This window comes from Grampus griseus (genome assembly GCF_964374135.1).
Source record: "Grampus griseus genome assembly, chromosome: 9".
Classification (NCBI taxonomy): Eukaryota; Metazoa; Chordata; class Mammalia; order Artiodactyla; family Delphinidae; genus Grampus; species Grampus griseus.
The window spans coordinates 97,296,468-97,315,161 of NC_139003.1; positions in this window are offsets into that span (position 1 = coordinate 97,296,468).

The following is an 18,694-nucleotide window of genomic DNA, read 5'->3' on the forward strand; positions in this document are numbered from 1 at the left end:
TTATGTTAATTACCTTGTATCCTTTATTGAATAGATTGCTTATTTTCACTTAACTTAGTTCTTCTTCTGGGGTTTTATCTTCTTCTTTCTTTTAGAAAATATTCCTCTATCATGTCATTTTGCCTAATTCTATGCTTTTATTTTTATGTATTAGGTAGATTGGTTACATTTCACAATCTTGGAAAAGTGGAGACATTCTATGGGGCCCAACAGCACACTCCCCTCTTTTAATCAGAGCTATACACTCTAGAAGTGCCTCCTATGTGGGCTTCATAGGCTCTTCTGTAGTGGTGAGGCTGACTTCTGTGAGCATGCAGGTAAGCGGGGCTAAGCCCCAGCCTGGTTGGCTGCCAGAGCCTGTCTTGTGTGGAAGTTGATGGCTGCTGGTTAGTGGTTTCAGGTCCTGGCGTGGCTGGCTGTGTGACCTCGGGAGTTCTGGGACTGGTGCTGGCTTGCTGATGGGCAGGGCTCAGTCCCAATGAGGCTGGCCACAGGGCTACAGGTCCTGGGGGTTTGCAGGGCTTCTGTCAAACTACTTGTGGATGGGACCACATCCTGGTCCCACTCCACTAGTGGGCAAGGCTATGTTTCTGCAAGCAGCAGGGCTGGCTGCTTGGCCTAGTGGATTTCAGAACTAGTACCAACTGGCTGTTGGGCAGGTCAACCTCTGCTGCTAATAGGTTAGAGGGGGACTCCAAAATGGCGCTTGCCAGTACCAATATCCTCCTGGTAGAATGAGTTAAAAAAATGGCTGCCACTAACATCTAGGTCTGTAAGGGAAGTCCTAGTTGCTTCCTGCCTCTCTCAAAGGCTCTCCAAAATCAGCAAGTGGGTCTGACCCAAGCTGCATTCAAATTACTGTCTCTCTGCTGGGTCTGGGGGCCTGTGAGATTTTGTACGAGTCATTTAAGAGTAGAATCTGTTTCCTACAGCTGTCTGGCTTTCCCATATGCAGGTCCCACTGGCCTTCAATGCCAGATGTTCTGGAGTCTTGTCTTCAAGATGCAGGACCCCAGGACTGGGGAGCCCACTGTTGGGCTCAGACCTTTTTCTCCTTTCTCCAATTATATAATTATATATATAATTATATAATTATAATTATCCTCCTGTTTGTGGGTTGCCAACCCGGGTGTGTGAATCTTGATTATATGATGTCTCCACCCCTTCTACCTGTCTTTTTATGGTTTCTTCTTTTTAACTTTAGTTATGGAAAAGTCTTTTCTGCGTGTTCAGCTCATTCTCATCAATAGTTTCTCTGTAAATAGTTGTAATTTTGGTGTGCCCATGGGCTGAGGTGAGCTCAGTGTCTTCCCACTCCATCGTCTTGGGCATTCCCATGTTCCTTTTTGTTTTTTTTCTTTTTTTCTCTCCTCCCTCCCTCCCTTCTTTTCTTTCTTCTTCCTTTCTTTTAATTCCCTTTCACTATCACCATACTTCTCAAATAGTAGGTGGTCCCTTAAAATATTTCCAATAAATATTTCCATATATGTAGAGGACTTATACAAACAAACCTCTTCTAGTTTAGTAGGAATGTCAATATAAAACAAATACCATATTATCAAATATGATAATTATTCTCATTAAAGATTCAGACTAAATTGTTAAAATTATAATTTGTATCTGGGCAGTAGAATGTGTCATTTTATTTTTATTCTTGTTTTTGTTTATTTGTATTAAAAAATGCTAAAGCAAACTTATACTATCTTAGTATTAAGAAATTCTGCTTTTAAAAAGCATCCAAACACAAATTTATTATTGTTTTTGTTGTTGATTTTTGCTGAGACACATACCAAACCTATTTTGGGGTACTAATACAACAGCTGTGGTAAACTAGCATTTGGATATGCGTAGACTCAAAGTCAGTTAATGTACATGGAGTTTATCACTTTCCCCATGTAACCTCGCTGTAAAGCTGGTAGAAGTAAATGCTGCAGCAGAAAGTTTTGTGGCCCCACTGTGCAGTGCTAATAACCACTCTCCAAAGCAGAAACAAGAGCAGTCTTCTGAAGGCACAGGATGAGGGTGTGGGAAGCAGATGGGAGAAGGGCTCTGGTCATCTGGCTTCAAGTCTTTGCACCTCACTCACCTCGTTGGAATGTTTAGAGTAACAATAAACTAAATGAGCACCTCATCCCTCAAGGAGTATGAGAAATTTTGAAATTTCATTAGCACAGCAAATTATCTTAATTTGGCTCTGAATTGTCATAGAAGTTTTGTTTCCTATTTTTATATTTGAAAACCATCCATAAGCTAATTTTTTCCATGGAATACAAATTGAGTTAGAAGCCAATTTGTCCTAGTTATAACCACAATGAAGAAATGTGCTATTGGGTTATAAATTCTGAAAAAGTGAAAGTGCATATTGGAAACAGTGACTCAAACCTAAGCTGAAATCATTCGTCTCCCACAGTGATCTAACTCAAGCCCCTGATGCGTCGAAGTATTTTAGACTATCTCTTCCACAGGGTTCCTTAATAAAAGTTAAAGGAGTTTCTAGCACTCTCGGGGATGAAGCAACTACTATGATACAATTTTAAATTTTCAAAATGTTTTTTTTTCAGGTAAAAGAGTGCTGAGCTATAATTCAGAAGTCACAGGTCTGGTTCCCCATTGGGCCATTTTGGGATGGATGATCTTTAGCAGGTCTCTAGCTTCACATGACCTCATTTCTCTATTAAGTGAAATTGGGGATTCTCATCCCTGTTCTGTCTACACCATAGAGTAGCATGGAGAATTGAATGAAATGAGGAATGTCCAACTGCTGTGCACACTTTGTCTGCAATGCAAGAGCGAGGAATCACAATAATCTCAGAGGAGACCATTGAGACTTGCAGGATTATAACACAATATCTGTCAAAAATCTAGAAAATAATAGAAATAAACTTGAAGGACTATCTCTTGATTCTAAGTCCAATGCTCTTTCTGTCACATAACTTTTACCATTAATGTACTGTGTGGCATCCTTAGAAAAGTGATCCACTGAAAAGATCATTTGGTCTTAACTTCTTCACTATGTGTGTTTCATACGTAATAGTGTGTGGGCTTCCGAAGTAGAGAGAGTTGGACAGCTGGAAAGAGTGTCACTCCCAATCTTAATACAAGAACAAACCTGGGTAACCTGCAAATTAAGAACTTTTGTTGGACCCAGGAGAGAACTAAGGTCACAGGGTAAACAACTAACATGAAAAGGGAGACGCAGTACCTGGTACCTGACCATTTGCTTATCTGGAGCAGATGCTTCCAGATAAGATATTAGTAAGACTGAGCTAGAAATTATTAATGAACCACTCAAGGTAGTGTGTGGGGTGACATGAGTAGTTGGGTCCCTGGGGGTTTCAGACTTGCATGTTTTTCCTTCAGGGACCCCCCAAAATGGGGATATTAGGGGAATCCTGAGAAGCTTCCCATGAGGTGCTCTGTAATGGAAGGAACAGCAGCCAGCTCTCTGCAAAGACCCATTGCTCCTGTCTCCTTTAAAGACCACGTGAGGGGGCTTCCCTGGTGGCACCGTGGTTGAGAGCCCGCCTGACGATGCAGGGGACACGGGTTCGTGCCCCAGTCCGGGAGGATCCCACATGCCGCAGAGCAGCTGGGCCCGTGAGCCATGGCCGCTGAGCCTGCGCGTCCAGAGTCTGTGCTCCGCAACTGGAGAGGCCACAACAGTGAGGGGCCCACGTACCGCAAAAAACAAAAACAAAAACAAAAAAACTTACTCCTAGGTATAGCAGTATATTAGCTATCGTAGTTAGCATTTCTTTGTTTTATGTTGCTATTTTCAGTTTGTGACTATCACTGTGGTAGAAAAATGTATTTGATTTTTGTATTTAAATTATCTATTTGGCAATCACACACACACACACACACTAAGAGTATGTCAGTTGATAAGTTGATCACTAGAGCTTGCCAACATAGATAGAGGTATATTAGGGTTATTCTCTTTCTCTAAGCCATTTTTTTAAATGCAACTGTGTGTAAAAATGCACTATATATTTTATGGACGTGATGCCTGAAAATCATGATATATGATTATATATATATGTATATAATGTATAGTATATATGTATATATTATATATGTATTATGAGAGAGAGATTTGAAACTTGTATTTCTTATTTAATAATATATTGTACTGGAGACATTTCAGTTTGTATAAATCATCCTTATTCTTTTGCTGCAATTGCTTAGTTTTACATGCCTTTTTTACATAACATAGACTGATTACCCTTAAACACAATCTCATGTGTGTTGCAGGATAAAATATGAAGCAGTGAGTCACAAATTCAAAGAGTTTGCATATCTTAGACTTGGACAGACATCAGCACACGGCTCCCTGAGAAAAGAAGTGCAGATCTTCTCCGTTGTGACCAGCACATGCTCAGACCATTTCCTCTCACTCAAACAAGAACTGGATACTGTATCCACATTAAGTGCTACTTTTGTTGAGATTGGCAAAGTTGAACTTTGATTCATCTGACAGGTAAAAGAGATACATTATTTTATTTATTTTTAAATTTCCCCCAATGGCTCTAATCCGTATCATCTCTGAAAGAGAGGATAAATCAGAAACTCATGAGAGGGCTTCTTTTTGAAATCACTGGTCTAGTTGACCTCTTGGGCCCTGTATAACTCTAGGAGTCTGTGAAATATGTGCATAAGAAGCTATTTCCACACAGTATCTCCCTTTTGTTAAATATTTACAAATACATATCTTGAGTAGGAAAAAATTGTATTCAGTCTTGTCTGTGTTTCTGTGAGTCCTCTGCAGGTCTCAACAAAGCCACAGGTAATGATTGTGTTGACTGATAAATATCGTATCAGAACCAGCAAAGCCTCTCCACCCTGTGAGCTATGATTCCGAGTATGGTGATAAATTACTCAGAAACACACCACGAGGGTGTAGCAGTCCTGGGGATTTTTGTTTTCCCCAGAAACGTTGAGAACAGGTGAAACAGTAGGGTGACTCAGCATTAAATCACAACCACTGACGTAATTCCCTCCGACTTCCGAGGAGTTCCTTTAAATTATTCATGCCTCTTGTGTATTCAGTCCCCTTCTAAGGAGACAGGTCTGTTCTAATGATCTTTCTTTTATGTTTCTGTTTTAATGTTCTAAGTCCTTCCTGGGACTATTTCAGTGGGATTGATGGTAATGATGATCATATTTCTTGATGTTTTGGGGGAGTACTTATGGAATAAGTGTGATGTGAAAGAAATTATTCTGTAGATGTATGAGTTTAAAAAAGGTCTTTCCGGGCTTCCCTGGTGGCTCAGTGGTTGAGAGTCCGCCTGCCGATGCAGGGGACATGGGTTCGTGCCCCGGTCCAGGAAGATCCCACATGCCACGGAGCGGCTGGGACTGTGAGCCATGGCCGCTGAGCCTGCGCGTCTGGAGCCTGTGCTCCGCAACGGGAGAGGCCACAACAGTGAGAGGCCCGCGTACTGCAAAAATAAATAAATAAATAAAAAAGGTCTTTCCTTTAGGACTTGAGGAGAAAAAAAAAATTGCCGTAGGTGACAAACACTAAATCAATACTCACAGTGCCGTGAGAAAAGAGGGGTTGGATAATTAATTTTGCCTGGGGAATATGAGGGCATAAAGATCTGGGACATTTATAGAATGGCGATGAAATTGGATTTGATTATTGAAGAATACATATATTGCAGTCATATTCGGGGAATAAAGGGCATTACAGGGATTGGTGAAGAACTGAAAGAAACTGAAAGGCTCCTGGCAAAGTTGAGGTCTCAGTAACTCTTGAAGGAGGTTCCCAGAGGTGGGTGCTTTAGGTAGACTTCTGAAGTGACCCAAAGTCCCCACCTCCCGGGATTGGTGCCAGCATGTAATGTTCTCCCTTGGATGGGGTACTGGACAAAGTGACTTGCCTCTAACCGGCACAGTATGGCAAAGTTTTGGGGGTGTGGCTTCATGATTAGGTTATAAAAGACTATGGTTTCCACCTTGTTAATCTCTTGCTAATCTCTCCATTGCTTTCTTGGTCTCTTGCTTTGACGAAGCAGGCTGCCGTGTTGGAGGAACCCAAATGACAAAGAACCCAGAGGGCAGCATCTGGTGAAGAGCAAGCACAGAAGTGAATCTGGCCAACAGCCATGTGAGCTCAGGGGCAGGTCCTTCCCCAGTGGAGCCTTCAGATGATGACAGCTTGGCCAACATGTTGATGCAGGCTGTGACAGACCTGGGACCTAGGGTGACCATCCGTCCCAGGGTGCCCAGGACTGAGAGGAGTGTCTGGGATGCAGGATTTTCATTTTTATAACTGGAACCATCCCAGGAAAACCATCCCAGAGTGCCCTGGACTGAGGGGTTTCCTGGAATGCTAGATTTTCAGGGCTGACACAGAGAAAATCCCAGACAAATTCAGATAAGTTGTTCATCCTATGCAGGGGACCCAGGAAGCTGTGTCTGGATTCCTGATCCATAGAAGTTGTGTGATAATAATGCATGCTGTTTACAGCTGCTAAATTTTAGGATGGTTTGTTACCCAGCAATAGATAAGGAAGTGAAAAGGGATCAGGCTGAATTCAACGAATAGATGAGAGAAGCAAAGTTTTGTTTTATGTGGCAGAGCAGGGAGTTTAGATTATTTCATGGGCAATGGCGTGCGATTGTGACTTCTGAGTAGGAAAATGCCATGCTTGATCAATGCTTTGTAAAGGTGGCAAGGTGGTGTGAGTTTCATTCAATAATAATTATAGTAGAAAATTGAAAATAATACATACAATCAGTACTTAATAGGTGCCAGGCCATGAACTTTGTCATTAAAAACATTATTTCATCTTTCTCAAAGCTCCGTGTGTTTTTGATCCCCATTTCAGTACAGGGGAACATAAGGCCCACAAATATGGAGGAACGTGTCTGTGGTCACCCAGGCAGTAAGTGGGAAACAGGATTTGGATCTTAGTCTGTGAACAACTGATGAGAGCGACAGCAGAGTCAGAGTTTAGGATTGATGGCATTTTCAGATGTTCAGCAATGAATCAAGTCTTCAAGTAGCATGAATGTCCTAGTCGTAGAGATGTCAAGGGGTAATGATGTTCATCTTCATTTAAGAAAAAACAAAACAGGATTTGTTGCCAAACGGAATGTAAACCTGCGTGCCTGAATGTCCTTCCCAGAGGGTCACCTAGTGGATATTTCTGCCAGCTCTTGTGTGTCTGTGTGGACATGAAGATTTCCTCCAGGAAAACAAATGCTGCTCTGGGTGAAAAGAACAAATGCCAGTAAGAAAGACAACACTGTTAACGTGGTCAAGCTTCAGTTAACTTAATCAAAGGAAAAGAGGTGGATGATCAAGCCCACAAATTTGGAACTGAGACAGAGAAATAAAACTGGTTCCCAGGGACCTGCAGTACTTGTATGCACTGCTAACGTGAAAATAAATGCAAAACTCCTGGGGACCTTATGGAACTATGGATGTTTAAAATGGCCCTGCAGAGAAAAATAAAACACAAATGGAACCCTAATGATGGAAAAAATTTTTTTCTTTAACTTTCAGATATATTCCCAGATAAGAATGAGGACAGACAGAGTCACGGCTAAATTTTATAACAAAATAAAATTTCTGTGAAAATAAGTTTACATTAAAAAAAGTAGTAAAATTCACATAAGATGTGATGACATATTTTAGCTCTCACATTAACAACATTTAAGAAGTTTTATAATATTTAGAGTTATTGTCTATCAAAATTTAAAAACTATATGACACAGAGATTCCACTTTGAATTTTTCCTACAGATTTCATGCACAAGTGTGCAGACTTAGGAAGTTTTGTCTGTACCAGCAAAACATTACTCATGACTTGATCATAATTGATAAAGTACTGGAAAGTTCCTGGTGTGTATACTGGAAAATCCATGCGAATGTTAGAAAGAATGAACTGTGCTGACACGAAAACAGCTTGAGGGAGTATTATTAAATATTTTTGCTGTTTTTAATTGAAATATACTGGACATATAACATAAAGTTAAGGTGTACCCATTTTAATTCTATCCATTTGTATACTGTAATATGATTGCCATGATAGTGATAATTTGAACCTCTATCAGGCTATATAATTATCAATGTTTTTAAAAGCAGGGTATCTGCTTGTGTTTCTATCTCCAGTATATATATATATATTTTTTAAATAAATTTATTTATTTGTTTATTTTTAGCTGCGTTGGGTCTTTGTTGCTGCGCGCAGGCTTTCTCTAGTTGTGGCGAGCGGGGGCTACTCTTCGTTGGGGTGTGTGGGCTTCCCATTGCGGTGGCATCTCTTGTTGCGGAGCATGGGCTCTAGACGTATGGGCTTCAGTAGTTGTGGCTCACGGACTCAGTAGTTGTGGCTTCTGGGCTCTAGAGTGCAGGCTCAGTAGTTGTGGCGCATGGGCTTAGTTGCTCAGAGGCATGTGGGATCTTCCCAGACCAGGGCTCGAGCCCATGTCCCCTGCATTGGCAGGAGGATTCTTAACCACTGCACCACCAGGGAAGTCCTCCAATATGTTTTTTAAAAAGTAGATAAAAAGGTAGAGAAAACATTTGATCTAGAAAGACAGATACAGAGCCAGAGACAGAAAGTGGGGTAGAGGTAGAGATCCCCTCTCTAGGGTGTGAAATAGATGGAGCTGGCCCAGTCTGTACATGCAGGCAATCTCTGGAGGCAGCTGCAGGAAGCTGCTGATGTTTTCTTTCTAGGGAGCAGGACTGCAGACTTAATATCAGCTGGAGACTGACAAATACTTTATCTTTAAATTATGAAATATTTCAGACATATACACATAGAAAGCGTAAACACCATTATTCACCCTAACTGCTTACAAAATAAAACATTCCAAAAACCATTGCTCTCTGCAGCCTTCAGTGACCTCTTCCCCTCTCTTCTTTCTAGAAGCAACCATTGCCTGGGTGTTGTTTATTACATTTTATATATGCTGTTATATACATATAGGAATCTCTGAAGATATGTAATCTTTTTGCATATTTTTACATTTGTGGAATAGTATCCTGATATAGTATCCTTTTACAACTTTCCTTTTTTCGGCTCTTATTATTTCCACCCCTCCCCTCGGTATATTCTTTCAGGCTATTCTACGGTTCTTTATCTAACTTTATCTTCTTCTAAGAGTTTTCACACTTTTTTCATATCGATGCATGTATTTCTAAGGCACTCATTTTCAGTGCTTATACTATTCTACGGAATGAAGAAATACCAATTTGTCTACACTTTCTCCTGTTGCTGCACATTTAAAGCGTGTCCATGAGTTGTCATGAGTGGAACGTTGCCATGAAGATTCTTATGCACGTTTCACAGGCCCCTGTTTGTGGATACATTCATAGGAGTGGGATCGAGAGTTGTATGAGAGGCCCATTTTAAAAAAAATTTTATTTATTTATTTGAAATATAGTTGATTCATAATGTGTTAGTTTCAGGTGTACAGCAAAGTGATTCAGTTACATATATATATATATATATATATACATATTCAGTTACACACAGACATATTATATATATTCTTTTCTCATATAGGTTATGACAAAATATTGAGTGTAGTTCCATGTTCCATTGTGTGTATATATATATATATATATATATATATATTCTTTATCCTTTTATCTGTTGATGGACATTTAGGTTGCTTCCGTGTCTTGGCTATTGTAATAGGAGAGGCACATTTTCTAATTTCTCAGTTCTGTCAAATTTCTTTTCAGTTTACAGAAGTTACTTACATATTAATAGTATTCCCTTTGCTCCACATTTGTACCAACATTTTCTTTTGTAGAAGTTTTCGTTTTTGTTTTGGCCTATGTTCATGAAGCTGTATCACAATCATCTTAATTCCCATTTCCCAATTATTACCAAGATCAGTCATATGTGGTAGGAATTCCTATTGCCGTTTCATGTTCAGTTTCCCTCTGTATCTAGGCATGTGGAAGAATGCACTGTGTAGCCTTAATTTGTATCCTTTGTGGGTGAAGAGGTTAAAGAGAACAGTAAATACCATTAGCTCTAACTTTGGACAAATTTACGTGTGGTTTAAGGCCTCTTCTGGAAGGCAGCAGCCTTTTCACGTTGACACATTATTACCCAGAAAAACGTTATACTAATTCCTTTTTTATATCGAATGTGTTTTTGTATAAACTGTAAAAAATCATGAGTTTTTTTTCTCTTTAATCTTTATAGTAGTGAATCACAGGAATAGATGGTCTAATTTAGAATCAGCTTGTAATTCCTAGAAGGAACCCAACTTGAACCCAACTTGGACATAACCTTTGTTTTGTATTGTTGGCTTAGGTTTGCTAAAATTCTGGTAGGGTATGGCCATCCATGCCCATACATAATTTTGATCTATAGTTTTTCTTTTCCACATATCCTATTAGGATTTATATTGTAATTGTTCTATCTTCTTCAACTTATTTGGGGTGTTTTCCTTTTTTTATTGAGGTATAGTTGATGTACAATATTATATGAGTTTTCCTTATTTTTTTATTCTCTGGAAAGGTTTGTATAAGATTGTAATTTTATGTCCTTGAACTTTTGATACAACCCACTTGATAAATGTAACTGCTGTTGTTTCCTGTATATTCAATGTTGTTTCAACTGATTTAATGATTATTAGTCCATGTTCATTTTCTATGTCACCTACAATGAGTTTTATGAAGTTGTGTTTCTTGAGGAAACTGTCCAATCTCTTTATTTAAAAATTTATTGGCAGGGCTACTACTGCTCCGCACAGATGACAGGGACACTTGTTCCTTACTCGTTCTTGCTAAACACAACTATAAACCCAGGAAATAATGCAAGAGTCAAACAAGGAGAGGCCTGAGAAGTAGTGACAGGAAGGGGAATGGGTTGGACCGCGGCACTGGAGCGGCAAGGCCTCTTAGCTCTTTCTGTCCTAACATGAGGAGCCACTCCGGCCCAGCACAGCCCGACCGCAAACTAGCCACAGAAGGCAACTCAGGGGTCGTTACTCCCCTGGACTTACACCACCAGTGAGCTGGCACCGCAGCAAGGGAACCAATCAGGAGACCCATGAACAATAAGCCCCCAGGGGACACGTCCTCTTTCCCCACTGGGCCTAAGACAGCCCTCCTCCACTAAGGGATACTGAGGTCACTGGGGAAAATGGGCAGGAGGGACCCCAACACAACAAGGACCTGGCCCAGGAGCCTACTTGTCCAGTCCCACAGGCCTGGGACTCCCTCTTAAGCTGAGACAACCAGGCAGCCGGGGCAGCAACCAGAGGGACACAGCACAAGCGGCCTAGCTGGTGGCTTCTTTGTCCCCATGAGATTGAAACTGGGGGCTGCGAGAGACACCAGCATAAAGGATGCCACCGGAAACTGGAATCATCCCACATTGTCTTCAACAAGTGAATGGTTAAACCAACTGGTGTTTTCATTCTATGGAATCCTGCCATTCTTTACCACACAAACCTGGTATCAGATCTGTCCCAACACACTCTCCCTCCATGCTGACGTGACAGTACAAAACTTAGAATGGGCTTCTTCTGATCATTCCTTCCTCTCACAGGTTATTTTTGTCCAGCAACTTTCCACCTTGTTATTTTGCTCTCCACAAAATTAGCCATCGTGATCATTGTTTTCTTTTGGTTTTTTTTTGCGATACGCGGGCCTCTCACTGTTGCGGCCTCTCCCGTTGCGGAGCACAGGCTCCGGACGCCCAGGCTCAGCGGCCATGGCTCACGGGCCCAGCCGCTCCGCGGCACGTGGGATCTTCCCGGACCAGGGCACAAACCCGTGTCCCCTGCATCGGCAGGTGGACTCTCAACCACTGCGCCACCAGGGAAGCCCCATTGTGGGTTTTATTCATAGTCAATACTTGAATAAATTACCGACATACTTACACATTTTTTTTCGGTTCATAAATTCTTCTGGAATATAGACAAAGATATTGTGAAGACAATATAGAATAAAATGAGAAAGTTTAACAGAAATCTTATTAGATTCCAGAGAAGAGAATAGGAGGAAGTGTTAGAGACAGGGTTCAGAGAGTTTTCCTAAACGGATGAAATTCTCAAGTTGAGGAAACTATCTCTTCCTTTGAAAGATTTTCTCCTTGCATTGAAGTTTCCCAGCTTCCCAACAATGTGTTTACTGTAGAAGATACACCAGACAGGCAGTGCTGCTCGTTGCTGCTACTTTACCCAGTGATTTTTTAAAAATTCTGTTTTGTTGCTATTTTTCTGTAGCGATAGCTTGAACATCAGGGAGCGTGCCATGCTCAACAGAAAGGGAACCAGTTACTACAGAGCCTGATAATACAGGATGCGTCCTGAAACGAACATTAAACAAAAATGTGAAGTGCTTTGCTGGAAATACAATGTCAGCAATTATTTCTAATAATAAACATCTTGATTGTGAATGAAAAACGTTCCCTGCCATATCAGTAAACAAAGGCTGTTGCAGCCGTCAAGCCATCACATTATAGCTACCCCGACAGTGAGCCCTGCGGGAAGTCAGGATGGAGGCAAATGGGCTGCCCACTGCCAAGCTCTCAGCCACTGGAGTCACCCCCAACTGTGTACCCTGAGGGAACTCAGGATGGTGAAAAGCAGGATACTGGCCCAGAGAGCTGAAGTGCATATCAAAGGAATGATTTCAGGGAGCCCAGACTCTTGCATCTTCCCAAACATACAAAAGTGCTAATTTCTTTGACTTGAGATTATCTGGTTTTCTTTAATTAACAATAATCTTTTGATGTCCCGACTACCTGGTCTTTGTTGCAAAAACTCTTATATATCCTGGTTCCTGCTTTGCCTCTTTGCAGCAGTCTTTCAGAGCCATCTGAGAGTTCTATCTCCAGGGCTTGAAGTCCTCAGAATGTCTGCCCAATAAAATGTATTCTCAACGTTTAGGTTGTGCATTTTCTTTCAGTTGACATGATCTATAATGTTCAGCCGTTAATCTTATTATCCTTCAGAAAACACTTATTTTTATGCTGCTGTGTTCAAAAACCATACTGTGGCTGAGAGGAACTCTTTCTCTCACACACAAAAAATAACTCTAGTAGCTGTTGTATGCCTTAATTTCTCCTGATGTCAAACCCCATTTCTCCACCTTCCCTAGAAGGTGTGACCGCATGGATCATGAATTACGCACCTTCAGTGACTAATGAGGTATATGGCAAACTGATCACCAAGTAATAATCACATGGTATTCTGGACGGATCCTGACACAGGGACGAAGCGCAGACGGAAGAATGTATTAGAAACACATGAGTTTGGCATCAGCTTGCCTCTGATTGTTTTTAAACAAAATGTTTTTAAAATCATTATTCTGGTACAAGATCTGTTGAAACAAGTTACTCGCATTCTAAGCCCTTTCACATAGAAAATTTCATTGGAGAGCTCAAAGGTAAATATATACCTGTAGTGAGAGATTATGTTCCTTGTGAAATAGTGTTAAAAATTGGATACTAGCTTTCAATCCATTTGTATTTGCTCAATGTGCAAGAACTAAACACCTCTGGTTTGTAATGTCAAGAGTATTTTAACAGAAATCATTCTTTACTTTTTGCTCTAAGCTAATTCAGTACTGCCTAATAAGCACCTGTACTTCCTTTTAATTCACCATTTTGTTCATTACATCACTTGTACAAACATAAGTTACGATCGTTCGCTCGCAGACTAGATTTTGCCTCTCTACATTCATTTTTTTTCTTTTAATAGATCTTTGTTGGAGTATAATTGCTTCACAATGTGTGTGAGTTTCTGTTGCACAACAAAGCAAATCAGCCATATGTATACACATGTCCCCGTATCCCCTCCGTCTTGAAGCCTCCCTCCCATCTTTCCTATCCCACCCCTCTAGGTCATTGCAAAGCCGATCTCCCTGTGCTCTACATTCTTTTAAAGACATCTTTTTCAAGAATTCTAAGTATATCAAAGAGGGGACCACCTGTACTTTTCGAGGGTCTTTTAGGTAGGACAACACTGGCACCTAGTGGCACATGTTATGGAAGGAGGTGCCTTCCAGAGACAGCCAAGTGCAAATCTCCCTCCGTTCATCAGTTGGTCCTCAGGGCTTGGATTTACTAGTCCTTAAAAATATATATTTTAGTTGCACAAGTCGCAGAGTTCTAGGTATCAAAAAACAATGAGAGAGTAAAAATACTGTGCTGACTTTTAAGAACACAAGTAGTAGTTTACCAGTTTTATCGTCTGTAGTGTGGTTGGTCATAGAAGAAAAGCTGATGACCTTATCAATGGCCCACACCGTCTTGTCTAAAGTATTGGAGTAGATACTGTAAGGAAAGCCCCGCTCCAAAACCAAACCATTTTTTTATGTCCTAGAGGTATTTAAGACCTAATAAGTATGATGGGATATTTATCAATTCATACATTTAAAAATATTTACAAGTCATTTCCTCGGGCTCTGTGAGAGATGCTGAGAGTGGCAGAGAAAGAAGTAAGATGGAATTGGAGCCCAAGATCATCTTCAGGTTCTTGGAGAAGGTAATTCCAGCAGCTAATTCTCTATCCCACACAGTGAAAAGGGATAAATATGGGTGAGAATTATATAAGCAAGTCTCCAATGGTCAGAGGAGGACCTGGTGACATCTCAGTGGGTCTTAAATAGTAGAAAGAGTTGCACATGAGACCGGAAGAGGAGGTTTCCTGATCACAGTCTAGGTGTCAGGAAACCAAGGGGTGTAAAGGGAAAGAGGTCAATATAGTTAGTGCTGAAATATGGACTTCAGGAAAGGGTGCAAGAAGCATCCTGCTGGGCGCAGCAGGAAAGGCCTGTGATGGGGGCTGGGGGAGTGGGCACTCTGGAAGTCCCCCAAGTCCTCTGAGCTCCCTCGGCAGGTTGAGCTCTGTGGCCGTCAGCCCTTTACCCAGTCCCCTTGGACCTGTCACTCTATGGCTTTCTTCTGTAAGCTGAGGGCAACGTGGCCTTCTCTCTCAATTCCCCAGCTAACAGAGAGATTTCAAACACCTGTCCTATTATCAGATCATGTGAATGACATTCAATTAAGAGGGAAAAACTTATCACGAGAGAATCTGGGGGTTTTTCGAGCGAACATGTAACATGATAAGATTGTTTTCTGGAAAGGTGAATCTAGCTCCAGGAAGCAGAATGGGTCGTAGGTGACAGAGTGACATCCATAAAGCATTGACAAAAGTTGGAGCGTGGATTCCAGTGGGAGGGCAGGGAATTAACACTAGAAATGCTTGGCCTTGGGGTTTAGTGTCCTGGGGGGACAGCAGAGAGGTTACTTCTAGGTTTCAAGTGTGCTGCGGACAGAGGGAGGGCACTTTCCTTCCACTAAATAGAAACACAAGAGGAAGAGCAAACCCCAAGGGGAGGCCAACCAGCTAAAGTGGCAGGTGTCAGGAGCCCAGTATTGATGGTGGTGTGTGTGGTGGCAGAGGTCCGTCTTTATAGGACCTGTAAGCTGTGGACTTGGCCATCTCGGGAGGCCATGGCAGCTGTCGGTGTTAGTGGTGAGGACAGGACTCCTGGGACCCACGCTGAAGGAGTTCTTGCACAGAGTCCTCGACCGATGCTCAAAAGAGGGACAGAGTTCCCACCTGTAGGAGGAAGAGTGAAAGCGTAGCCCCGCCCAAGTCCTGCGCAAGGACAGAGGCAGAATCCTCGCAGAACGAGGCTCCGATTTGTGTTGGGGGGAAACCAGGTCTGGGCCACATGGGCCTTCTGCTGTGACCTGGAAACTTGCCCAAGGTGTCCCTGGGAGGCTCAGGAAGTGAGAGGGATTCATTCTTAGGCAGATGGAGCCAGGAGGGGCAGGAGACCCATGGGGGGCGGGGATAAATGAGGAGCTCCAGCCCTTGAAAGAAACACCTTTGCTTCCTCCCTCAGACTGGCTCCCGGTCACAGGTCTGAGAGCTCCGGGATGGGTCCAGGGTTTGGCTCTATAACCCGGGCTCCATTTCCACTCTGCTACAGCCCCAGCACAGGTAAGTCACAGCCACCGGATGGAAGGCAGTGCCAGAAGACACGAGACAGGGACCGGCTGGCTCAGTGTGGTCTCTACGACTAACTGTGGTTTTTAGGGGATAGACCCACGCACCCGGTGTGTGCACTGGCTGCCCCTCCAAGCAGCCCATGGGGGGACTCTGATGGTGGGGTGATGCGTGAGCAGGCAGCCCTGCCAGCGGTCGGCCGGGCGCACGCACGCACACCCGAGCGCACGCTCAGCCCAGAGCCTTTGGTATTGATTTCTGACTTTCTACTCCCTAGCCAGTCTGTCATCACGAGCCCTCCGTTCTGCTTCCAGCTCTCTTCTCGATCACTTGCTGTGTCTGCGGCCGCTCTGCCCTGGCCCGAGCCTTCCGCTGGGGCTTGGGATGCCACGCTGGAGTCCCAGCACCTTCTCTGCTTGGCTTTAGTCTCTTCGAAGTCTGCTCTCCCCAGAACTGAGCGATGTTTTTTTTTGTTTGTTTGTTTTTTCTGTACGTGGCCCTCTCACTGTTGTGGCCTCTCCCTTTGCGGATCACAGGCTCCGGACGTGCAGGCTCAGCGGCCATGGCTCACGGGCCCAGCCGCTCCGCGGCATGTGGGATCTTCCCGGGCCGGGGCATGAACCCGTGTCCCCTGCATCGGCAGGCAGACTCTCAACCACTGCGCCACCAGGGAAGCCCCTGTCCATCCTGCTTTTGATGGACGTTTAGGTTGTTCCGATTTGGGGGCCACTGTGAACATTCCTGTAATATACCGTTGTGCGCGACAGTATTCGTTTCTGTTGGGTGTCTCACTAGGAATAGTTAGGGTAGTACAACAACACGAAATACCCCATTTCCAATCTGCTGTGTGGGAGGACAGACACCACTTTGCCCCCAGTGAAAAGTGTGCCCTTGATTTTGGACATCAGGCAGTTACCACTTCAGTTACCTGGGGCAGCTGAAGGAGGCTTCTACCTGCCCAGTTCTCAGGGCCAGTCCTTTGATAGACTCCTAAGACCCGACCTGGATGTGTTCTGAGCTCGGCCTGCAGCTCTGTGACTTGAGGTATGGACCATGTATTCTTTTTAGGCGCATGCAAAATTTATTTATTCACCAACTTTAGTTTGTTCCTTTGTAAAATACAGACGGTGGGCCTAAAGACCACCCGCATCTACTTCAACATTCCTAACAAGCAGACCTACATTGAGCCTTAGTTTGAATACCTCCCCTTAAAGGAAGCTCACTACCTCACAGCACAGATGATTCCATGCTCACAAGTTGAGATCATTCACAGCCCCCTTCGTGAGTCTAAAATCTGTGTGTGTGTTGGAACCACCCTTGAGTCCTGGCCTAAACCTCTGGGCTGCACGGAGAAGTTTGTTTTGCATCAGAGTCCTCTAGAACAGGAAAAAATTCAATAGCAGCAAATAAACAAATTAAAGCAATTTTCCCTGTTAAAGTGTGCACTAAATGCATTTACTCTTCAAAATGAAAATATTTACCACTTCTTCTAAGTGATTGCCATGGAACCCACAGTCATTCAGTTCAGAGAAAAACTTCCCAGTCAGAAGCTCAGCTCTCAACAGGTAAAGGCAGAGCAGGAGAAAGGCTGTAATTATAGGTTAAGCGTGGTGAGAATTCCCTGTTATCAGGTCCTGACCTAGCAATAACTGTGTGTCTGCACCATATCTGGAGGAAAAGTAAATCTTTCAATGGGCTGTCTAGAGGAGGTTGGTGTCCAGCATGGAGAGGTGGAGAGGCAGGTGGGTTTTGGAAAGTGACTTACTTTGTCAGGATGAGGCTTGTTTCCCAAAGACAATGGTGTCCAGTGGTGTTTGTTCAGAGCTCACAGGGCGGGCACAGGTGTACAGCTGTGAAATGACACCTTCTTGAGGGAGATCATTACCCTCATATTCAGGCCATGAAACTAGACGAAACAATGAATGTCTCTGCACTTTCGTTCCCTGAACTATACCATTTTTAATTCAAAATAATAAAATTTAAAAATATTAAAAAACCCAGTTTTAACAATGTAGTTCTTCTTTCCTGTACCCTCATCCCTACCTTTCATCGTTGACGGAGGGGGTGTTTTCCTGCCGTCTGGCGCAGAGATCTAATTTGTATCCACAGCTTATCCACTCAGCTCAGGGACGCTATTCCACTGACTTCCCTGGCTTCACTATTTTTCCTTTATTCTGTCCCCACACCCCACCTCCATCCTGGCTGACCTGGTCATCCCTGCTTTCTTTTAGAGCCACCTACATTGTGACTCTTCCACCTTGGACTCTGAGCTCCTGCCAGACAGAGACTGGAGTAAGGTCAGCTGCACTGCAACGAAGACCCCACGCAGCCAAAAATAAATAAAATGAAAAAAAAAAAATAACATCAAGTATCACTAATCCTTAAAATTATACAAAATAGCTCTTGAAAGCTCTTTCTCTGTGTTCCTACTCCATATTCTATTCCCCAGGGTGAATTTCTCTTATTAGTGTGATACGTATAATTCTAGGATACTCCCAATCTCTCTCTTCTCTCATTTTTGTTTTGATTTGAAAATAGTAGGAAAATTTTTATTTCAGTTACATTTTTAATGTAGTAGTATATATGTGCAACTTCCTCTAAGAATCTATAAATGTAAGTCATTCACTGAGTGGCAATTTTATCACTTAACTAATGACAGTATCTGAATTTCTTTATCACATTTATACAGACAGACATTTTAGACGTCTTAAACAATTGTATGCTATCACAAACGATGCTGCAACAAG